General features: G+C 40.8%; 1 protein-coding gene across 2 annotated transcripts in view; it reads right to left on the bottom strand.

Annotated features, from left to right (window-relative positions):
* The window catches only part of LOC121606156 (spermatid perinuclear RNA-binding protein-like), a 78,558-nt gene extending 57,028 nt beyond the window's left edge, over positions 1–21,530 (bottom strand). For both annotated transcript variants that reach the window (XM_041936344.1, XM_041936343.1), the window contains exon 1: positions 21,312–21,530. The gene's annotated coding sequence lies outside the window, so the exon portion shown is untranslated. The remainder of the gene's footprint in view (positions 1–21,311) is intronic.
* Positions 21,531–22,006: the final 476 nt, after the last annotated feature.

Here is a 22,006-nt window from a genome sequence, read left to right as displayed (position 1 = left end):
TTGTGTTTCCTAATTCAACTTTGTGTTGATGCTGTACACACCAGTGAATTCTTTACCGCAAACTGTTGCTTATTTGTTTTATTACTACTGTAAGAAATCCCAAGTCTCACTCAGCTGCTCAGCCTGCCACTCAAGCATTGACCACTCCCTGACCACTCCCTCCAAGGTTATAAAACCCCACCCTGCAAGCCTGTCTTGCCCTTTTCCCTCCAAACCACTGAGACAGGACAAAGCAGCACCTGAATACCTGCCAGATTGGTGATGCATTACTGATGTAAGTCATCGAACCTAAGTTGACCTAAGTTATTTGACTATTATTTGTGTTCTTGTTATTGTTTGTATCATTGGTGATACTTTTCCTTTAATCCTTTAGACTAAATCATCCACCAATCATCTGATGGCAAATAAATAAGTGAAACGGCTTCCTGGGTCCTGTGTTTGAATGTGCACACCACATCTGATGACGTCACCGTCAGCCCTTTTACTTTCTTTCAATGACCTTCAATAAAACAAAAATGAAAAGAAAAGATACAACTGGCTTCAGTAAGGATCAATGCTGAAATGGCTGTAATACAGCAAACACAGCTGATTACATTGCGCCTCCGATACTGACAGTCAGGATTTCCCCACTGCCAACTCATTAAACAACAACAAACAAGACAGTCAGGAGACTTTAACATGTGTGTTGCAGCAGTTCACCTCCTGGACACAATTTCAGCTCCTTGCACTGCCTACAACCATCAGAACAGATTGATACATAAAATGAGTCGCCTGCAGAGTCTGCAAGCAGCAGGTGGTATGTGTATGTGTGGTGTGCCTGTCTGTGTGTGTGTCTGTGTGTGTGTGTGTGTGTGTGTGTGTGTGTGTGTGTGTGTGTGTCAGACAGGTAATAGGGACATCATGTGGCCGCGCATGGCTAACCACTCAGAGCTCAGCGCTCCAAGGAGCTCACAGGACAGTAAACGTGGACAGAGATTTACAGAACATTTCTACTGCAGGCCCGTCAGCCTCAAGCCATCAAACATCTACATCTCTACACTGCAAGAGGATTTTATATTTGGGGAAATATCTGTCTGAGTCACAGCTGTTTTTTAGATATTTAGAATTACTTGGTATTCTTTACAATGACAATTTGACATTTGGCAAACAGTACTCTTTTGTTTTTATTAGCTTTTTAGGCTTTAAGGCAGTGTCAAATGGCTGAAATAACAAGTGACCAGTTGAATGTAGCAAGAAGATCACAAAAGCAGATAACACATTAATGAATCAGCATTAATTTAAGTTTCATCTCATTGGTTTTACCTTTTTGACACAGGATCTTTTTTTAGTGCAGTAGTACATATTTGGACATATGTGGACAGAATGAAAATTTCTTTCCCAGACTTGCCTGGCAGCTCTGTGTGAACTCTGAATAAAGTCCCAGTGTAAGAAGCTAATTATAATATCCAGCAGTGTAGTATTGGGCATCGGTCCAGGCAGCCTTCATGGGCTGAGGCCAATTCAACTACATCCATTCACCTTATACAATCCATAGCCTGGAAGAAAGTTATCGTAGCGGTGAGACTTTTCAGTTCACCGTACCCCAGCAGACCTGCTGCCACAACACCTGAGGTATCAATAAACCTGTGAGCTGCACTTCTAAATCCACTCTCCAAGTTTGGAGCAGTCAGGCTCACAGAGGCAGGAAGAGGGATGAACCAGCAACCTACACTGTGGTTTTACAGGCTGCTTTGTTCTTTATATTCTAAAATATGGATGATTGGACTCTTCTTAAAATGTTAATTCTCCCTAAATGGGAAGCTGTATGAAACCAGAATTTTAGTTTACTTTTTGACATTTGCAAGGGCAGCTTCCTTGGAGCGAATGCGTTGTTAGTGTTGTGCAAAAACCTTTAAACTCACAGTTTTCTTTTTGTTTGAAATAAATGTGATAGGGAAGAGCTCCAAAAAGTGCCGCGGTATAGTTGTTCACACAGTATTGTAAGCTCGGGACAGGTGGTGTCTCAAAACTCTTCCTCTGTTAAGTGAGAGCTGCTCCACTCGACATGCGTCGACTGAGCGGCTGTTTACTTTCCCTCACATACAGGTCCTGTTGGATTACATCTCAGGTCATGTGCTGATAATGTTACTTCTTCATGTGTATTTCCTGCCAGAGTTAACTTTCTGTCACTTTTAACAACTGATGACGGTGTTTGGATGAACACCGGAATGTCTTGTGGATTGTTTCTTTTCAATAGTCCAGTGATTTTAAATAAATGGTAGGGATGCACGATAATTATTGGGCCGATAGTTATCGGCCGATAACAGGAAATTATGATGTCATTCCGATAAGTCCGATATCATGACAAACAGCCCCGATAACATATGTGTTTTCGTCAGCACGGCAGTGCCTCGCTCCCACTATGAGGCCCGAATGGCCTGCAGTGAATGCTGCGTTCAAGTGACGTTAGCATAATCAGAAAAACTCTTTCTCACTGGGAAAAATCAAGAATACCCCCTCATGCCAGAAAACAACTCGTTAACTCGGTCATAATTTTGCTAGTTGCTGACTTGAATTAATATTCGCAGTATTTTTTCACATGTTACACACAAAAAATAGAAACATGAACTTACATAGGCCGAAAGAACGACTGGCAAACGAGGGAACGGGGGAATGTACGTTACACCTTGAATGCAGCATGCAGCACAGCGTGCTTATGAAAACAGAGTTCAGACTTCTTCAAAGTTTCCGAAGAAGATTGTTCGCTGGTTATTCGTAACAAATGTTCCAAGCGAGTTCCACTAGGGGCGAGAAATGGCACAAGCTTTAATACCCGATCAGTCACCTGAAACATAACCACCGCTTTGACGGAGTTTGGAAAGCATATGAGGACGGCCGGCCTGCTAAAGACGCTAACGTTAGCAAGCCAGCCGCAAAGAAGCCACCGGGACTTATGCATCGACGAGGCTTTCGAAAAGTCCAAGAAATTTGCCAAAGATGACCCACGGGCTAAGGTTGTTGAAGATTTAATCATGGACGTGATGGTGCTTGACTTACTATGGACTGCCCTTCTTCAGTTTGTTTACATAGATAAGTCTAAGTAAGGGATCATGTATCTTCCTTCAGGATGACATAGAAGCCTGACGCGACGCTTCTCCATAGGAAACTGCTCACTATACATTATCCCGCTTAGAACACGGCTTATTACTAAAGCATTCAATAGTGTGACACAAAATAGTGATTAAAACATATTTTATTGATTTAAAATGAGTCTACTCTTGCCTGTCATCGCTCTCACTGCGCAGCGGCTCTGAAAGTAAACACGTAACTCTGCGGCGGTCGGCTAGTTTAGCTGTAGTTTACGACTGTTATTTTCACAAAAAGGATGAATATTTTTCCGACTCTGAGGTGGTGGACGATGACTTTGTTTACGATGGACATCCTTACCGTTTTGAGCCGGAGTACACGGACGAGGAGCCCGTTGAAAGGAGGATGCGGAGGCAGAGAGAGGAACAGCTGGCCAAACAACAACAAACGCGTATCTCCTGGCCGCAAGTCCCACTCTGAGCAACAGAGGCATTCCTCCTCTGTTGTCATCGATGAACATTGTCCACAAGAACACCACCAGTTGCCGTTTACTCGTGGACGCGCAGCCGTTTGCTGTTGTTTTGGCCAGCTGTCAGTGTGATGTCAGTGTGTGATGTCACCGTGTGTGATGTCAGTTTGTGATGTCACCGTGTGATGTCACCGTGTGATGTGATGTCACAGTGTGATGTCAGCGTGTCATGTCACAGTGTGATGTCAGCGTGTCATGTCACAGCGTGACATCACTGACATCACCATGTCAGAATGTGATGTCAGTGTGTGATGTCAGTGTGATGTCACTGTGTGTGATGTCATAGTGTGTAATGTCACAGTTTGATGTCATTGTGTGATGTTACTGTGTGATGTTACTGTGTGATGTCACTGTGATCGTCATTTCTAATTATATCATTCTGAGATATTAAAATCATCGTTTGTAGGGATGCACGATAATTATCACCTGAAACATAACCACTGCTTTGACGGAGTTTGGAAAGCGTATGAGGACGGCCGGCCTGCTAAAGACGCTAGGCTTTTGAAAAGTCCAAGAAATTTGCCAAAGATGACGAACCGGGCTAAGGTTGTTGAAGATTTAATCATGGACATGATGGTGCTTGACTTACTATGGACTGTCCTTCTTTAGTTTGTTTACATAGATAAGTCTAAGTAAGGGATCATGCATCTTCCTTCAGGATCACATAGAAGCCCGACGCGACTCTTCTCCGTAGGAAACTGCTCACTATACGTTATCCCGCTTAGAACACGGCTTACTACTAAAGCATTCAATAGTGTGACACAAAATAGTGATTAAAACATATTTCATTGATTTAAAATGAGTCTACTCTCGCCTGTCACCGCTCTCACTGCGCAGCGGCTCTGAAAGTAAACACGTAGGTTGCGTAGCAACCGCCTCTTATTGTGCGCAGGCCGGCAGGCAGGAAAACTTATTTCTTTACAGATATTCAGCGAAATCATGTCAAATGTGGAGAAGTGATGGGATATCCCAGACCCGAGAGAGACGTAGCTGGAGACAGAGTTTGGTTTACTGCTATTTTTTCGGACTGATGGATAAAAGTCCTGCATCAGCTGATTTCTGCTTTCAGCGTCAGACATTAAAAAATCTGTCTCCAGTTTTGTCTCCACTCAGCAGTCTTATAGCAGACCGATCGTCCATGCTGTGTTTCTCTTGGTGTTTTTTTCGTGTCTGTCGGCTTCAATCTGGTCAATCTCTGCGTCCTCAAGTCTTTTGTGTCTTAATATCGCTCCTCCTGTCGGTCCAGCGTTGTTCTTTACTTTTCTCATCTTTTTTGCTGGGGACATCATTCTCAAGCCAAGTCTTTGGTCCTCTCCAAACAAATTAAAAATAATGTACGGAAAATGCTCCATATTATGCCACTCAAATCAGCTGGCGATTTGTTATTGAGCTTGGTACATTAAGGGATTACCCCTTTAGTCTGACTGTTAGGAACACCGCTGAATTTTCGCAATTGACCAATCAGAATTGAGTATTTAAGAGTGCCGTCTTCTAACTTCTGTCAGTACAATATGCACTGTGCATTATTTTTGTTGTCATTGAGGAATGCACTTTTTCAGTTTGTTTAAATAGAAATGTTTGAATCTAACTTGTGCCAGTGCATTAATTTTCTATGTATATTTATTTTTTGTAAACTTCTGGAATACACTTTTTCAGTTTGTAATCCCGATGAATGTATTTGCATCATTTCAAGGGACCTTTATTTTTTATATCAGTAAGTAATGCACCTTATTTAAATTGATGTGAGATATCAAATAGGTTTGTTTGATAGCTTTAAGAACATGTTTGAGAGGCTTACCAATAGTTTTTCATTGGAAAAATAAATATCTCTTCATTTAAAGAGTCAAAACTGTTTTTGGTTTTGTTCGTGGTATTGATGTCATGATGTTAGGTATATGTGTGTGTTATCAGTTATCGGTATCGGCCTTTAGGAGCTGAAAGTTATCGGTTATCGGTATCAGTTTTAAAAAACAGTTATTGTGCATCCCTAATAAGTGGGTTTAATTTTCAACCAGGATGTCTTACAAAATGAATCTGCATAGACAGATTTTACAAATTCTTTTGGGGTTGAGAAAGTTTCCCACCACTGACTCACTGAAATTTTTGAGATACAAAGTTCTTTTATTTGACAACAGTGCTTTTCCCGATTCTAAGAGGAAATTTGCATTCTAAAACACAAAGAAAGATGATTCTTTCCACTAAAGCTATTGTCCAACAACTTTCTTGCATAAAATGGTTGCTCATGGTGGAGATATCACAAAACACAATCCAAGAAGCTGCATAGGTCACGAGTCGACTCCCTCTCTCCACTTCAATTGCACGCACTAAAGCTAATAATTCTCTTCTTAAAATTATGTCTGGGAGTTTCAGCCTTTACTCAGCAGCTGACTGCAGAGACAGAAAAAAAGACCAGTCAGAAGACAAGAGGAAGATGATGTGAAATGAAGAACTCATGTCAGACAAAAACACCACCACACTTTAAAGAGGTATTCTCCCAGACATTCTGCACTAGCAGGCATTAACATTCAATCTATCCAATAAAACCAGCACAGATTTTTGAGCAGTTTCACCCTTCAGTTCCTCCTGTTTAAACCAACTGCTTTTTTATTCTTAACTGACGTTACAAGAATTCAGTAATTAAAGAATTATATCAGTATTTCCATACAGCTTGCAGCATGTCACCATCTTGACAAATTGGCTGCAGATGGTTTACAGGAAAAAACAGAGCTGTACAAGTAACTAATCCACACCTGACCAGCAGCTTTCCTCCTTATAAAATCTAGTGTGAAGTTAATCTGTAAGGCCACCTCTACATTAAAATGGAAAAATCTGAAAAAACATCTTTTTCTACCATGTGGCCTTCTGTTGACACTAAGCCGGCATTTTTTGGAAATAGAGCTTTTGGATAATGGTCTCTGGTGGATAAATGTGAAAACGTTTGTCTCACTTTTAGGTGTGAACGAGGAACACGCGGCCTCTCTGGTCAGGGCTGTGTGACAGAAAAGCTCAGAATGCAACTTTCTGCTGCCTCTAATCCTCATTTTAAATGTGAAAATAGCTGATCACATAGCTCAGGTGATGTCGATAACATTTACAGTCTGTTTAATTTCTCAGATGAATTCACAGTCCAACCTGTTCAGACTCGGTAGTCACCTGGTTGTCTGTCCCTCTGTTTGCCAACTGAAAGAGGAGAAAAAAAAAGACAAATCACTGTTTCTCTGTTGTCTTAGTGTACCTAAAAACACTAGCATGTTCTGGGCAAAACCCCCTCTGTGTCAGAACCTAAATACATCCTGAGAAATGCAAAGAAAGCTTGAGCTTCTCTGCTGGCCATGGACTTGATGCGATTCCTGGACTCCAGGGAGCTCAGGTGAAGCTGCAGGACTGTCTCGTCTGAAGCAGCACAGGCCACTAATGGCTTTCATTAGTGCAACTCTGGATGCACAGCATTCATCCTGGACTCCACCTTATCACATTCACAGCTCAAGTACCGCTTCACAGCACTCCTGCTACCAAGTGTAAAACGAGAGAGGTCCTATAACCATACATCCTCTCCACCTGACCTGCTGCACTTTAACTTGCCCAGGTTACCACAGAAATTACTTTCTACACATCTTTTTTTTCATTTTCAAGTGTTAATGCTCTCTCCAGACTTAACCTGGATTTGAAGCTTGGATTTTGGTGATCAGCAAGTTTTTTGTTGTGATTTTGTTGGTGAGACTCTGAACATGACAGTTTAACAGAAGCCTGAGACGAATCTTCTTTGCAAAAGCATGTGAAATGAGATAGTCACAGGTTATACTCATGCAATTTGTCATAAAAAACCTGGACTCAAAGCCATAAAAGCCTGAGAGTAGTCAGTATGGTGTTGCTAGACTAAAATGTCATGTGAGTGCTTCAGTTTAGGGGTTTAGGGATGTGTCAGCCTATTCTCTAAAATGATTTGTCATAAACTGTTTATATTGAGGCACTCCTCCCTCTCACATCTCTGGATGTATTACACTACAGTGGCCAAAAGACCTAATCTATGAGCTATCTGCTTTACTAAAGAATATGAACAAACAGGATTGTTGCCTCACATTGCTACAATTGTCAAGTCTCAAATTCACTGGAATAAATTCAAACATGTATAAACCGTCTCTGAACATAGTTTTCAAAAAATTAACTACACCAACATATATATACTACAACTGTAGCCCAAGGCTTTGGGTTGATGCTGTACACACAAATTGAGACAAATACCAACATTTTCAAATTCAATCACAATATATTCTCAGATTTGTTTTTTTTTACATTAACACATAATATAACTTCTTCATTAAAGAGTAAGAGCTGTTTTGTTTGACCACAAACAGCTGTTATATCAAAGCCAAAGACACCAGACTCCATTCAAAGAACAGTACAACAGTCATTTTATCATTGTAAATCACACTTCATTTAAACTCGAAAAAAAATAAATGAAACTCACCAAAACATTCTTGGTTTGTCTTTTCACTGTTCCAATCACCACCAACTCTGGTCTGCTTAAAAAAATTCTGGCCTATGGAAGAATTTAGAAGATATTGTCCATATCTACCAGACCTACTTCAACCCTTCTCATTGCATTCATTATACTGTCTTATGAGAGTCGAACTGCCTGTAAAACTGAATTAGAAACTAACTCTCCACTGACATCAGACTAGTCATATTTTCTTTAGGTTTGCTGATCTTTAATCTCCTGTGATCCCACAATCTACTCAACAGTAAGAAGAATCCTGGTATACTTCCACCTTTAAATCAATAAATAATTAACAACATTTCGAAAGATGTGAATAGAAGAAAATCCACTGCAGATTTCTTCTGAGTCGTAGTTATGTTCACGGAGCGTTGGCAGCAGATGACATGATACAGAATAAAAGGCCAAATTTGAACCATATATGAGTCTAACCCTGAAATCCATTTCTTATGCTTATCAAGACTTGAGAGACTTGTGTACGAGCTCTGTCCTTCACCTGGGGGAGCTGACTGAATGTGCCAGCACAAAAGAGGATGTGAAGACCGTCCTTTCATGCTGTCAGAGCAGAGTGTGAATATTTCAGTCCCTGTGAAATTGCTGGCAAAGAGCTCTGCTTCTCTGTGGGTCCTTTTCAGCGAGCCTCAAACAAGCGGTGCTCGTCCTCCACAAGCCGAGCAGCACTTAAAGATATGCAAGGGAGATCTTAAGGGGAGTGACGCCGCCTGGTGCGCGTATTCACTTCTGGGCTGACAACAATCAGGTGGGCCTGTTCATCCCGAGCGGCATGACAACTACAGAGCCAAAATGAGGCTCAGGAAAACAGCTTGCGGGAAAAACACACTGAGCTGTTACTGAACTGAGCTCGCAGGTTGAACATGAGATGTACCAACTCTGGGCGAGACTGAAACCTCGAATTCAAAATCACCACAAGATTACAGAAATTAAAATATCCCAATATTAATAACAAGAATCAAGAATATTTAAAATCACAGCGTGTCATCTTCCTGCCTGCAGATACTCAACAGGTGTTAAGCTTTTACTACCTGTGTTCCAGCTTGAAGTTTGTCGATTCAGTGCTAACTGCAGCATTCACTTTTTCCACCAGCCAGTTTTCACTGAACTGGGCTGACTTGATCCTCGACACACTAAACTGATCAGAAAGCAGCTTGCAAAACTCTAAAAGGGTAAAACTTAAAAAAGACTATATCTTAGTGAGGATGCAAGGTCAGCACAGACCCGAGCTCTAACTTAACCTACTAATAAGTCTTCATTCATTATTAAAACAGAGCATTAGGAGTGTAGAAACTGTGAGTGGTTCATCCGTTGCTACTGCTGACTAGATATACATTACAAATTAATCGATGTAAAATGTGTAATGTGAAAGAGGCCGCTTGAGGTGACCCCAGTCACAGAGAATTATCACTAAGCTCTACAAGCGTTTTAGCATCATTCAGCTCTATGTTGGTTTTTACAGTCCACAACTGTACTGTTCAGGTCCACTGCCCTCATCTGTGCTTTTTCAAGCAGCTCTGATAAAGCCTCTGTACACGACCTGCTCAGCACCTAACAGCAGACAGATACAGATAGATACAAGCTAGTGAACTTAGTGGAGCATTTAGCCGCTTAAGAGCCCAAAACAGAGCTAAAAGGAGAGTGAATATTGGACTTATATTCATCAACTGGACACAAACACGACACCAAATGATAATAATGAATCTTCTTGCTGTGTAAATATCTGTTTACTAACACATTCCCCATATTGACATTATAAGCAGATAATATGTCAGTTTTGTGTTTATAGCTTCTTGCTCTGAATCCTAGTGGCAAAAAAACACTTCATGCAAGTTCTGCAATTTCCCAGCTTGGGATAAATAAAGTATATCTATCTATATATCTATCTAAGAATGAATCAAGATGCATCAGTTAGGCTGTGTTCATTCCGACATCAGCAGGGCATGAAGAAACACAGTCTCCTTATGCTTTTCAATTAGGCACCTGCACTGATGCAGCAGGTGTGCAAACATACTGTACATACTGTACATACTGTACATACTGTGAAGGGGTGGGCGATATGGCCAAAATCCTCTATCACAGTATATCTAATTTTATATCACGGCAACAGTATATATCACAGTTTAGTAATCGCTACATAAATTCAATCAAGAGATGGTTTAAAATAACCATGCCATAACATAGTTAATGGTTTTATTGTATGGAAGTTTCAAATAAAGAAAAAACAAACACTGTTTTGAGTCAAAATGGCAGCTTTAGGGTTCCAAATGGGAACAACAGAGATGTAACAGAGGTGCATTATCGCCACCAACTGTCGCTCTCATATCGCGTGAGAATGTGGTCAGCAGTTCTGCTGCTGAAATCACGTGACCTTTCGAGGCAGCTGGATTGCTACATCGGGCTTCTTACCCTGAATATATAGCACAGACACTAAAGCCGTTTTCTCATATGAACTTTGGACAATCTCCACAAAATCAGGTCTGGACATTGTCCACAGTTGCCCATTCACACATATAGCACATTCATCTGGGTAAGAGGCGCTCTCACTCCGTTCACTTTAGGTGAGGGGTGGTACCTGGGTAGAGCGTGCAGGAGGACGAGGAGGTTTCATCCGTACTGACGACTGCTTTCACACTGATGTCATGTATTTGGACATATCCACAATGTCAACAAAAGATTGGAAAGCAATATCAGGAAAACAGAAAAGCTCCGCACGTGCAATGTCATCAACACGTCTGCTTACTCACTGTGTAGCAGGGTAGCAGTGCACACACTGAATTACAGTGGGTAAATACGGCTTAAGGGATAGCTCCCACAGTGGAAACAGTATTGCCAATTCTCTACCAGGGGACACCTTTCTACCCTACTGTAGAGGACTTCGGCAAAAAACACATGGTGGTTTAACACAAAAAAAGTGACTCAGTCTGCTAATTAATTTAATAAACACCCTTTTATCCAACTCCACAGATTTGCAAATCATCAAAGCCTATATATTTTTTTTTTGGTTTTAGTAAATGACAACTGAACAACAGCAAGTAGCACAGGAAGGAAAGCTTAAATAGGAATTTATATTGTGTTCCATGGTCCCAGCCTGGCTATAAGCGATCCCTCAACATGTTTTAAAAGGAAAAGGCAACATATGAGCTGATAGCCCTATCATGGCGGTCCATGAGGGGCTTGGTAAATGAGTCCCAGGGCTGGCAGAAGCAGTCAGCTGGCAGCTACCACAATTCAAACATCCAGAGTGCTGCAGGGTTTCTGTTTTCAGAGTACATCAAACGGCTCAGGAGAAGAGACGTCCTCTGGGACTCTCATGAAAAATGCTCTGTCCCGGATGATGAGGAATTTATTTCAGCTGGGCAAAGTCAGAGAGATGGCTGATTCAGATTGGATTCCTTCTCTTCTGTCACCATCAGGGCTCTAATTTGAGGCTACTTTCTGAGGTTTACACAGTAGTGCAGGATGAGTTGAGCTCTTAAAGCTCTTTGGGTGAAATGAGAGAAGATGGAGCTGATGGCAGCAGGACCCTCTCTGCTCAGGTTTCACTGCTTTACCTCAACAGACCTGTTCAGTTTCACTGAAGAGATGCAGCTACTGCAGTCAAGCCAACACACGAGAGGGAAGCACGGTTTGATTTTCGGTCTTGGCAGCAGGATGAGTAAACAATATGCTGAAGGAGGTATCACTAAATATTAATACCAATTCATAATTAATGTGGGTGCAATGTTATATGAGGCCATAATTTTTATTTATTTATTTATTTATTTTGTTAGGTCTTTCTGTAAACTAGCTTTTACTTTAAAGATGCAGAGGAATACGGGACTTTCTCTACCACTGCCAAAAGGCATAACAACAGTACAGGCATCTTACTCTAGGGTGACCAGATGTCCCGCTTTGTGCGGGACAGTCCCGCATTTTAAATACTTTTCACACGTCCCGCAAATTGAGATAATGTCCCGCATTTAATGACAGTGGCACTTGATTTTTTGAAATGCAGTCTTACCGTAGGCTATAATCTGGTGCTTATCAAACAGCTGTGTGTATGTGGTCGGGAGACGGGAGAGCTGTCATCAGGGGGTGGGGTGGGCTCTGGGATGATCTGTCAATCAAGCTAGACGCAGGTGTGCGCGCCCGGCACTGCCCGCTCACACCACCAAAAACAACAGCATCGCTTTGGCATGCAGCAGGAGACATAGAGGAGAAAGATGCCATTTACTCCTCCTGGGTAAGACCAGTGCAGGGTGACTGCACCAGAGTTTTTTGTGATGTTTGTCAGAGCAAGTTTTCCGTTTCACATGGAGGTGAATATGATGTGAGACGACACCAACAGTCCGAGACTCACAAAAAACGTGTGGCTCAAAAGAACAGTTCCCACTCTATGAATACGTTCCTGCTGAAGCCCAAACAAGACTCCAACACAGATAAGGTGACAGCAGCTGAACAAACAAGCGGAGCGTCTATATATGTATATGTCAGATTTTATTTATTTATCTATTGTTTTATGTAGGGCCAAATCTTTTACCTTGTGGCACCTTTATCACCACAAAGTGACATTGTTCAGTAAATAACAGGTTAATACATAATGTAAAATGCATTTGGAGTAGGTCTAATTAGTCTGTTATTCTGAACTGAATGAGTGAGGTGAGCTCCTTGCAGCATTTTTTTTTTTTTTTCAGATTGTTGGATTTGATTTGTTGAGCCTATAGGCAAATGGAGCCTTCTTTAGTGGCCTACATCTTGTACTTGAATATGTGGTTCATTATTGTTCAGAACAAAAGGTTTTGTTCTTTTCTTACATGAACCTGGGAAAGTTGCATTAAAATAAAATACAGTATCATATAGTTCAGCAGAATACCGGTAGATTTTTAAAAATTAATTACTGAAGACAACCACGACACCTTGGTGTCCCACATTGTCCCACTCAGATGTAGTCCCTGTCCCACATGTGGTAAATTGGGATGTGGTCACCCTATCTTACTCCCATTCATGAAGCCACGATGGTCTGAATCCTGTATAAGAGAATTGAGATGATCAAATTTTAAGAGAATTGAGATTCTCTTAAAATTGAGAATTGAGATTCTCTTAAAATTTGATCATCTCAATTCTCTTAAACAGGATTCGAATGAAAATCTGACCAACCTATTGACCTCTACTGTATAGAAATGAAGGAGTTGCCATCTGTAAGCCCCAACTCAGTTACATAAAATCCATTTGTAATTCAGTTTGTTCATTTTGAGTCGCTAGAAAAGGCTGACAGTCTAAAACACAAAGATGTTTCATTCACAATGATATAAAACACAGAAAAAATATCTGCAAAACCAAATTTGGTGTGGAAGTATGTGACTGTCCTGCACAAAGAATTGGAACTCCATCTAGCACAGGAACCAGATCTTCTCACCCAAAAACAGTGTTGGGCCTCACTAACGAGCTTGTGTCTGAATGGAAGTAAATCTGTCAGGTTCCAAAATCTATGGAAAGCCTGAAACTAGAGGGGTGGGGGCGTCACAGCAGTACATTCATGCCCATGGCTTTAGAAACACCACATATGAGTGCAATGTTTGGGTGTTCATATATATGTGACAGTGTCGTGTATCATCCATTTATGCGGTCCAGCAACAACATGAGGCTCCTCCCTGAACACAGCTACACAACATAAGACTGTAAACCTGCACTGTCAATTTGTTTCCTTTTACTGCTGGCTATGGTTCTGGCAAATTAATCCTAATTTCAAATATATTTTGACACTGAAAAGGTGTAGTAGATCACTCTGCATTAAAGAACTTCTAATATCAAAGAATTGGTCTGGTCACCATGGAGCTCTTTAGTTTCCCATGATCCTCTACTGTTACTGTGTTCTCAGGGTGTCTCCATGATGAAAAGAAAGACAATGTAGGGAGAAACTCAGGTTACATGTTTTTTTCATCATGAAAATTGAACAGCATCAACAGGGAATATCAAAAACCTTGAGATATTCACTTAGTGGAGATAGCTCTGCCATGAATACGCTGTGTGATACTGCTGACAGGGCCAATCAAAAGGATGGCATCGCAGCCATCACTGCATGGACTACAGAGCCAGAAATTATCCAAGGAGGTCGGGGTTTATTTAAAAAACTATGTGATGGTGCTGCAGAGCAGCTCATCTCAGCAGCCGTGTTAGAAAATGACCAAGCAGAGGGGTTGAAACTGTGCAGTTTCACCAAGATGCTCCAACAACACATGAAACAGAACCACAAATGATTGTTTTAAGACTCCTAATTAGATGCACACTGTTGATGCGTCACAGGCAGAATCAAAGCTTTCAACAGGACAAATTACAACACAGAGAAAAACAAGAAGAACTGTACAGCACATACCAATTAATTAACAATATTTTGTTAATAACAAGACAAACGGCGCTTTTCCATTAGCACTTTTGGCCATAGGTGTGGAGGGTTGGTATGAAAATTAACAGTTGTCATACTACGTACATTTGCTTATCTACCATATCAAATTCTATTGTATTAGTGTTATAAAAAAGATATTTCAAATTTTAGCAAGTTTCATGTCTCCCAGCAAATATGTGAAATTGTGATAAACCGTTTTTCAACCAAAAACCCTTCTGTTTCCATTCCTTTAAGGTTCATGGTTCAAGGTTCAAGGTTCTATCTAATAACAATAGCATGAGATTTCTTAATGAATTAATTTGGTCTGATACACCTACCTGCACATATTTTTTGTTTCTACAGTAACATGTTTCTGTGGACACCTAAGTAATTGTGAATATGTCATATTTCTGAAGTGCAGCTTGGTGTAATATTTTCCCCAGAGATCACAGAGAGCTTCAGTTTCATTTAAGTACTGTATGTATGTCTTTTTTAACATTTATGTCACTACCACAGAGGCACTAGCTACTTGCTGAAGTATGATAAGGTTGTCTGACATTCATTGACTCTGGCTCATTATTGGTTTGATTAATGGTTTAGCTACAGTCCAATACTGTGTGTTTACAGTGATTACTGACGGTGGCTGATCCGGGTAATTATTAGCTAATTGCACACACTTTCTAACAGCACTATGCAGTAAATGGTTGCCTTTGTGTGGATGGTTTTTAAAGCACTTTCCTAAACATGATGTGCTTGATGGTGTTATTAATGACTCCTGATGAAACTTGAAAGCTCAGAAACATGAACATTAATTCACCCAGAAACAGCTAATTTTTCTCTAACTTCTCTGTATAATACCTCCTCTTTCTGTCAGCTGCTATATGTCTGCAGTATATGTAGTGAGAAAAGACAAGTGGTCTCGCCTCGAGAACACTACAAGTGTGTTTAATGTTTAATGTGTAAAAAACTGTTTTTAGTCACTGTGGGCTTGCATGGGTATACTCAATTTAGACGTGGGCACATTTGCAGGACAAACTCAAAGTTTCATAACTCAACTCAAACCAATGTAGAAAAAGAATAAAAATCCAAACTCCCTGGGGATCAATTCTTCTCCGTCCTCACCCTTTGTCATACTTCCATCAATTAACTCAAGCATGCAGCAGAGACATTGTAGGCATGATTGGTATGTGATGTCAACGTCATACAAAAGTGCTTCTGTGGCGGCGATGTCACTTACTGATCCTTAGCTGTTTTATTTCAGACAACAGTAGAAAACAGTAGAAAAACACACTGCACAAGCTAAGCTTTTGAAAGGCTACTTGATTCAGAAAACAGCAACGTTGCCACCAAGCTACTGAGAAATGCAGCTAAAGTAGTAAAGTAGCGCCACTACTGCCCAACACTGACAGACAAACATACAGACATAATAAACTTTGTTAAAAAACCTAAAGTTGCCACATAAGTCCAGTAGTCAGTGTACCGCAAAGCATGTCTATCAGGTTCATTTCCATACGGCAGCAACAGACACACATACCGACACAAGCAGCAGAACAACAGAACCAGTAATAACAAACGAGCTGAGCCTGTGTTGCAGTATGAAGTGTGGAGGTAATGTTAGCTCTGTCTATGTGAGACAACACAAAAAGCAACATGAAAAAACTGTTTCCCACAATCAAGCTACTACTCTGGTTACTTACTTGGCTTCAAATGAGGCTTAACGTTCACATGGTTTCTCTTGAATGTCCCTTAATATTAATACTGAAACATTGCTCCAGCATGTAGGTCTGCAATAGCTGCTAGCTGCTACGAGCCACATTAGCTGCAGAACATGCTAATGCAAAATTCAACAGACTAACCAGCAAACTAAACAGTAATGCAACTTAAAAATTGTGAAACTTGAAGTCGGTATCGATTCAGTTTTTAAGCGACTCTATAGGCCCTCAAAATAGTCTGAACTAAAATGATTAGCGCGCACATGTAGCGTAAGAGTTTTCCAGTTGCTGTTATGGGGTAATTTTTTCATCAAGTTAATCCACTGGGTCTCCACCTGTGTTGGTTGTTGATGTTAACAACAGAAGTGGCGCATGTAGCTCGTAAAGCTACCTTCCACATCTCAATGTTACCAGAGTCAGCGTAATAGTTAGGAAAATAGTAATTACTAGATCTAACTCCAATTCTATGAGTATGTGCGTATTCCTCGACCTGCATATTATCGCAGCCAGTGCAAAGCACATCAAAATCCATGCTGGGGGAAAACATGACACAGATGATGTGAACAAAAACACCAATCAGCCCTTATTTCTACATGAAACAAAATGTCAAACTCATCATGGCACTAGAGGAAAAAAATAATGGAATGATCAAAGTCAGTAGGATTTATCCTCTGGATCCATGAGTGTTTGCACAAACATTTGCACCCCTTTCTGCCAATTAATCACATGGATGTTGAGATATTTTACTGAGTAAGTGACATCAAAATAACAAGTTAAATTATTACTAAGCCAAAACTAATGCTATAAAATTGGGTTGAGTCAAGGAATTTAACACATTTATTTATTATTGAAACGTACTGAACTATTTTATTTTGTATTTGATAAACTATGGGGTTGGCAAACAACAGCCTGCGGGCAAAAATAGGGCCTCTGGACTGTTTTCAGGCCAATTTAAAACTTTTAGGTGCTTTTCATTAATCTAGAGTTATTACAAAGAAGCTGATGTAACTCTACATTGAGTAATGGCCTTACATCTCAAGTTAATAGCCTAATCAATGGTCTGGAGAGAGAAATTCAAACCTATATCGTGCTGTATTCTGTACCACATGCCAGATACAGATCATACCGTGGAGATAAAATTAAGTTTTCATTTTCCACCTGTCATTTGTTTCCAGCTCACACAGCTGGCAAACATCTGTCATGCTATGACTTGAAATGATAAATCAATCATCAGAATAACCACTGAGTAATTTTCAATTTTCAACTCACGAACAGATTAAATCGGGTGTCTGTTTTGGCACTACAGCTGGACATCACATAGTGAAATGTACTTTTTCTTATTGGTATCAGCAGAAGAAGCCACTGATCTTGTTGTTTTATTTAAGTCACTAACGCTGGCCTATAAACATGCATGATTCAAATCAACGTTTGAGGATCTCCAGATTCAGACCTTGTGTTTTCAGTCATTGCAGCAGATTCTTGTTTTTTTCACTGCGTCATTGTAAAGCAACATCGCAGGTGGCCTATGAACTTATCCAAACCTCGTCTTGCCCCCAAATTACCTGCTCAAAAACCTAATTGTAATGGAAACAGAAAATCGTGATGAAAGCAAAGCACAATCCTAAACTAGTTTTTTCAACTTCACTCCAAAGATTTTTGGTGACATCTTTGTTAAAATGCATATAGTTGAGCCAAGCTTCACTAAAACTGACAGAAAACATCTGAAAACTGAAACGAAAATGTCCAGATACACTTAATCTGTCGTGCTGAATTCGATTACTGTGAAACACGGCCGACATGATGTCACCGGGAAGGAGGTGCTTGCAACCAACTACCTGGAGCAAGAATGTGAACAAAAAATGCTGTCCAAAGACGTGTGTATGGTACAGGCTGTCTTCTGTTCAGAAAAAAGAAAAGAGAAAAAAGTGTTTCAAAGTTCCCCCTTGACTTACGGTTGAGTACGGAAGAGTGCTCTGTTGGTCAATGTTGAAAGGAAAACATTTTTAACATGCCCATGTCCTTGTTGGAATGTTGTGAGGCTTCCAGATGCGTCTTTCGTTGTCGTCCACCATGATACACTGATAAAACGACCAATTGTCGCGCTTAACAGCCACTTTCGCTCCTCTTTCAGGTCAGGCTGTCAGGCTATTATTGGGCGGATATCTTCTTGTCATCTGAACCCAGCATAAGCGTGATGTAAGATAAACTTAATTGGGCACAACTTGCAGATACACAACTCTTTTTTCTTTAAATTGGAAGCTATTTCACAGGACACACAAGACAACACAACTCGAGCAGAAATTATACACAACAGGAAAACCATCATGTTCTCATCCTAGGGTGAGAATTTATTTATGTAAATATCATATTGTAAGTAAGAAAACAAAGAAGGCAACAAAACCTCAAAGGTTATTGATAATCAGAGCAGCAAAAGTTCAAATGTTCTTGTCTAAACAGCTGCTGGGAGCTCTGTTGTGGTGACTTTTAGTCAGTGTCCACACGGAGGATTTACTGTTAAGAAAACATTTGTGTATTCCTTTCACACAGCATAGGATGACTCTAATTGAAAACATGTCACACACACTTGTACTTAATTTACAAGAGCAGCGCTGCATCCTCGTCAACACTTTTAGCTGCAGCCGGTCCCAAGGCAGCCACGGATGAACATTAGGCTCGAGTTACCGTCTCTATTTACATTCCTCCAGCTCAGAGGAGCCACCTGCTCCGACCGGTGCTCGCCCTGCTTACTGAGCGCTCCGGGTCTGAAACCTGAACTGGAGATGTACAGAAGAGTGTTTATCCGGTTCGAGCAAACGTGGGAAATACAGATATAGAAGCAGAACAGAGCTGCCTTTTGTTCCAGAACAGAACGAGAACAGAACAGAAACACTGTCACTCGTTGAGCCAGTGGTCTTCCACTGTGCAATCTGAGTATTTGAGTTTGACATAAAGATTAGGGCTTGGTATCAACTGAAAATTTTCACATCTAGAGATGATAAAATAACCTGGTTCAAGACATCTGAATTACTTTTTACATCTCTGAAAAATGAAATAAGGCAACAGAGAAGTGGACCCAACAATGGAAACGACTTTGGATGAGACTGACGCAGCTGTACAAGCTGTTGGGCTCACAGACACAGCAGCTCTTACTGACTACTGATCAGTTAGGGTAAAATAACCAGGCCAAACCAACCACTTCCAACCAAACACAAAACAAGCTAATGTCAACACATCAGGCTGAATGACTGAAGTGAAACCAAAAAGAAACTGACTGCTTGTCAGGCTACCAACATGATAACTGAGTTTCAGGAACAGTTCTAAAATTACTTTGTTCTCCTGTTTCATGTTTTTCTACAACATCCTGTTTCCATTTAACAAAAACAGTTGTCAAATGTTAAATGTCTGAACACAAACATACCTCAACAAAATACAGTCTAAAACTGACTTTCAGCATTTGGTACTTGCCAGTCACATTTCAGTCAGCACTAATAAAAGTACTAAGGTTCCATATGCAGAACTACTCTAGGACTCACAAGCCAAGCTGCTACCATTGCTGGTGAAACTCCCGAGTCTCTCTTTTCATCCTGATTTAGTTCAAAATGTCAATAAAAAATTGAAAGATCAGACTGTTTATCATCATCAGCTGGTTTACTATCAGTTTGACAATGTCCTTTGGAGTAGTGTAATACAGCAGTATTATTTTGATATCATAATATGATCCTAAAAATTGTGATGTTTAAAAAAAACACAATTTCTAGGCTCTTACAGGATAGGTTAAGATTTTTTTTTTACCATTCTCATACATCCATGTGCTGCATGTGAATCTCCAACTATTCACTTATTTGATTGAAAAGGGACTGAATTTCCTGCTTTTCTTCATTATTTATGCTAGTAAAAAAGAGTCTGGACTAAAGAAGCAATCTAAAAAAATGTCACTTTGGGCTCTGGGAAATTCTCATGAGCATTTTTGTACAATCTTTTGACTTTTACTGGACTAAATGATCAATAGATTAAATATGGAAGTAATCAGAGGATTAATCACTAATGAGAATAATCGTTAATTGCAGCCCTATATTCCTTGTGTCCATAGAAAGAGATCCCTCCTTGGCACAAATACAACGGGACAATATCCACAGTCCCTTCTGTGCAAAACTCGATTTAAAAAATTAGAAATTTTAGAAGATACTCATTTGATTTGGCCAGCTCCAACTGCCAAACCCTCATATTAGCTGAACTTTCTAATGACCAGCCTTACAGGGGGATCTCTCTGGACATCTGGGCATGTGAATATTGAATTAAGACAAACTTGAAACCAGTTTTAACCCGTCCTTAAACGTTTGCGACTCACCTTAGTCACACTGACATTTATGCGTAGCGCTCAAATAGTAAACAATATCGACAATAGCATCCTGTGATTTCTTTTCTCGCACGTTTAAAAAATGTGCAAATGTCCTCTGAAAACACAACCAGACTACATTAAGATTCAACAATGTGAAGTCATTTTGCCAAGTCCACTTCTAGGTGACCAAGCTTAACTCAACCCCGGTGAGTCTTGGAAGGTCAAGGCAGCGAAGTACTGATCATGTTAAAGTGGAGCACGTTCAAGCCAGGCTGTGATCAGTCATCGCGCGTGCAGGTGCATGAGCTCCACGCGGCCTCCCGCTGCTTCTCCATCACCACAACAAACAGCTGCCGGTTTGCCATCGATGAGAACTTCATTTCGAAACAATGTGAACTTAACGTTACTGTAATTTTAGTCCCAGGTAGTCACCTGAGCTGCCAACAGCTGCTGGGCTATTGTTTCGAGGAAAATTACATGTTGTCTTTTAGCGGGAAAAAAACGGTAAAGAATTTCCCTTTCAACATCAAAAACGCGTCTGGGACGGTCAGGGTGCTCCGCGCGGGGCGGACGGTCAACAGACGGCCGGGGGAAAACTTGCCGTTATTGTGGTCATCTTGTTAACAAGTGAAGACTTGAGCACATTAACACATTTAGCACAGAGACAGTTCTGAAGCTGAGCCGAGGGAAGGCTGAAGTTAACCGAGCCGTGCGGGACAGCCACACAGCAGCAGCCGCCCGCTCATCCCTCTCTTCCTCCGCACTGAAAACTGTCACAGAAAGCGGACACTTACCTTCACCGACGGTCCGCTCACCACCGGGAGGAGGACGGGAGAGGAGAAAGCTCGGCGGTCAGCGGGACCAAAGCCTCCCACAACACTTTGTTGGTATTGCTTTTGTTTCCTGTAACAGAAATTAAGTCCAGTTCTGGTGTCAGTTTGTATCCCCGGACAGCGGCTCACAACGTGGAGTGGAAGCCGGCGGCGGCGGAAGCGGCAGCAACAACAACGGCGGCGGCAGCAGCAACGGTCTCCGGCCAGCCTGCTGTCAGCGCGCAGCGCGAGGGGGAGCGGAGGTTGCGACCACGCATGCGCCCACCAACTGCTGCTGCTGCGAAACAAAGATTGTCTAATTACAAGATGGTCTCCTCCGTAGCAAAAACGAACACATGTCATCCTGGAAGTATCATTTGCCATGCGTTACATAAAATGAGGATGTCTATTTAGGTGGGTTGAGGGGGAGCAGTTTGTGTATGTATACCTCATCTTTTAAGGCTTATTGTCAAATATTTTTAAGTAAACAAAGAAAGTTCAGAAAACAGAACACCACACAACAATATTTTATTGTATTTCTTGTTTTATTCTTATTTAAAGATATTCTAAAGCAAATGTAGCCTCTCTATATAACTAAGTATATATACATATACAGTTTTGTGTTCTTTTGTTTTTAGATTTACATACTTTAAAATGTGACTGTGTTTAATCAAAAA

Source organism: Chelmon rostratus, chromosome 5 (genome assembly GCF_017976325.1).
Source record: "Chelmon rostratus isolate fCheRos1 chromosome 5, fCheRos1.pri, whole genome shotgun sequence".
Classification (NCBI taxonomy): Eukaryota; Metazoa; Chordata; class Actinopteri; order Chaetodontiformes; family Chaetodontidae; genus Chelmon; species Chelmon rostratus.
Note: the sequence above shows the minus strand (reverse complement) of the source record. Positions and strands in the feature narration are given on the sequence as shown.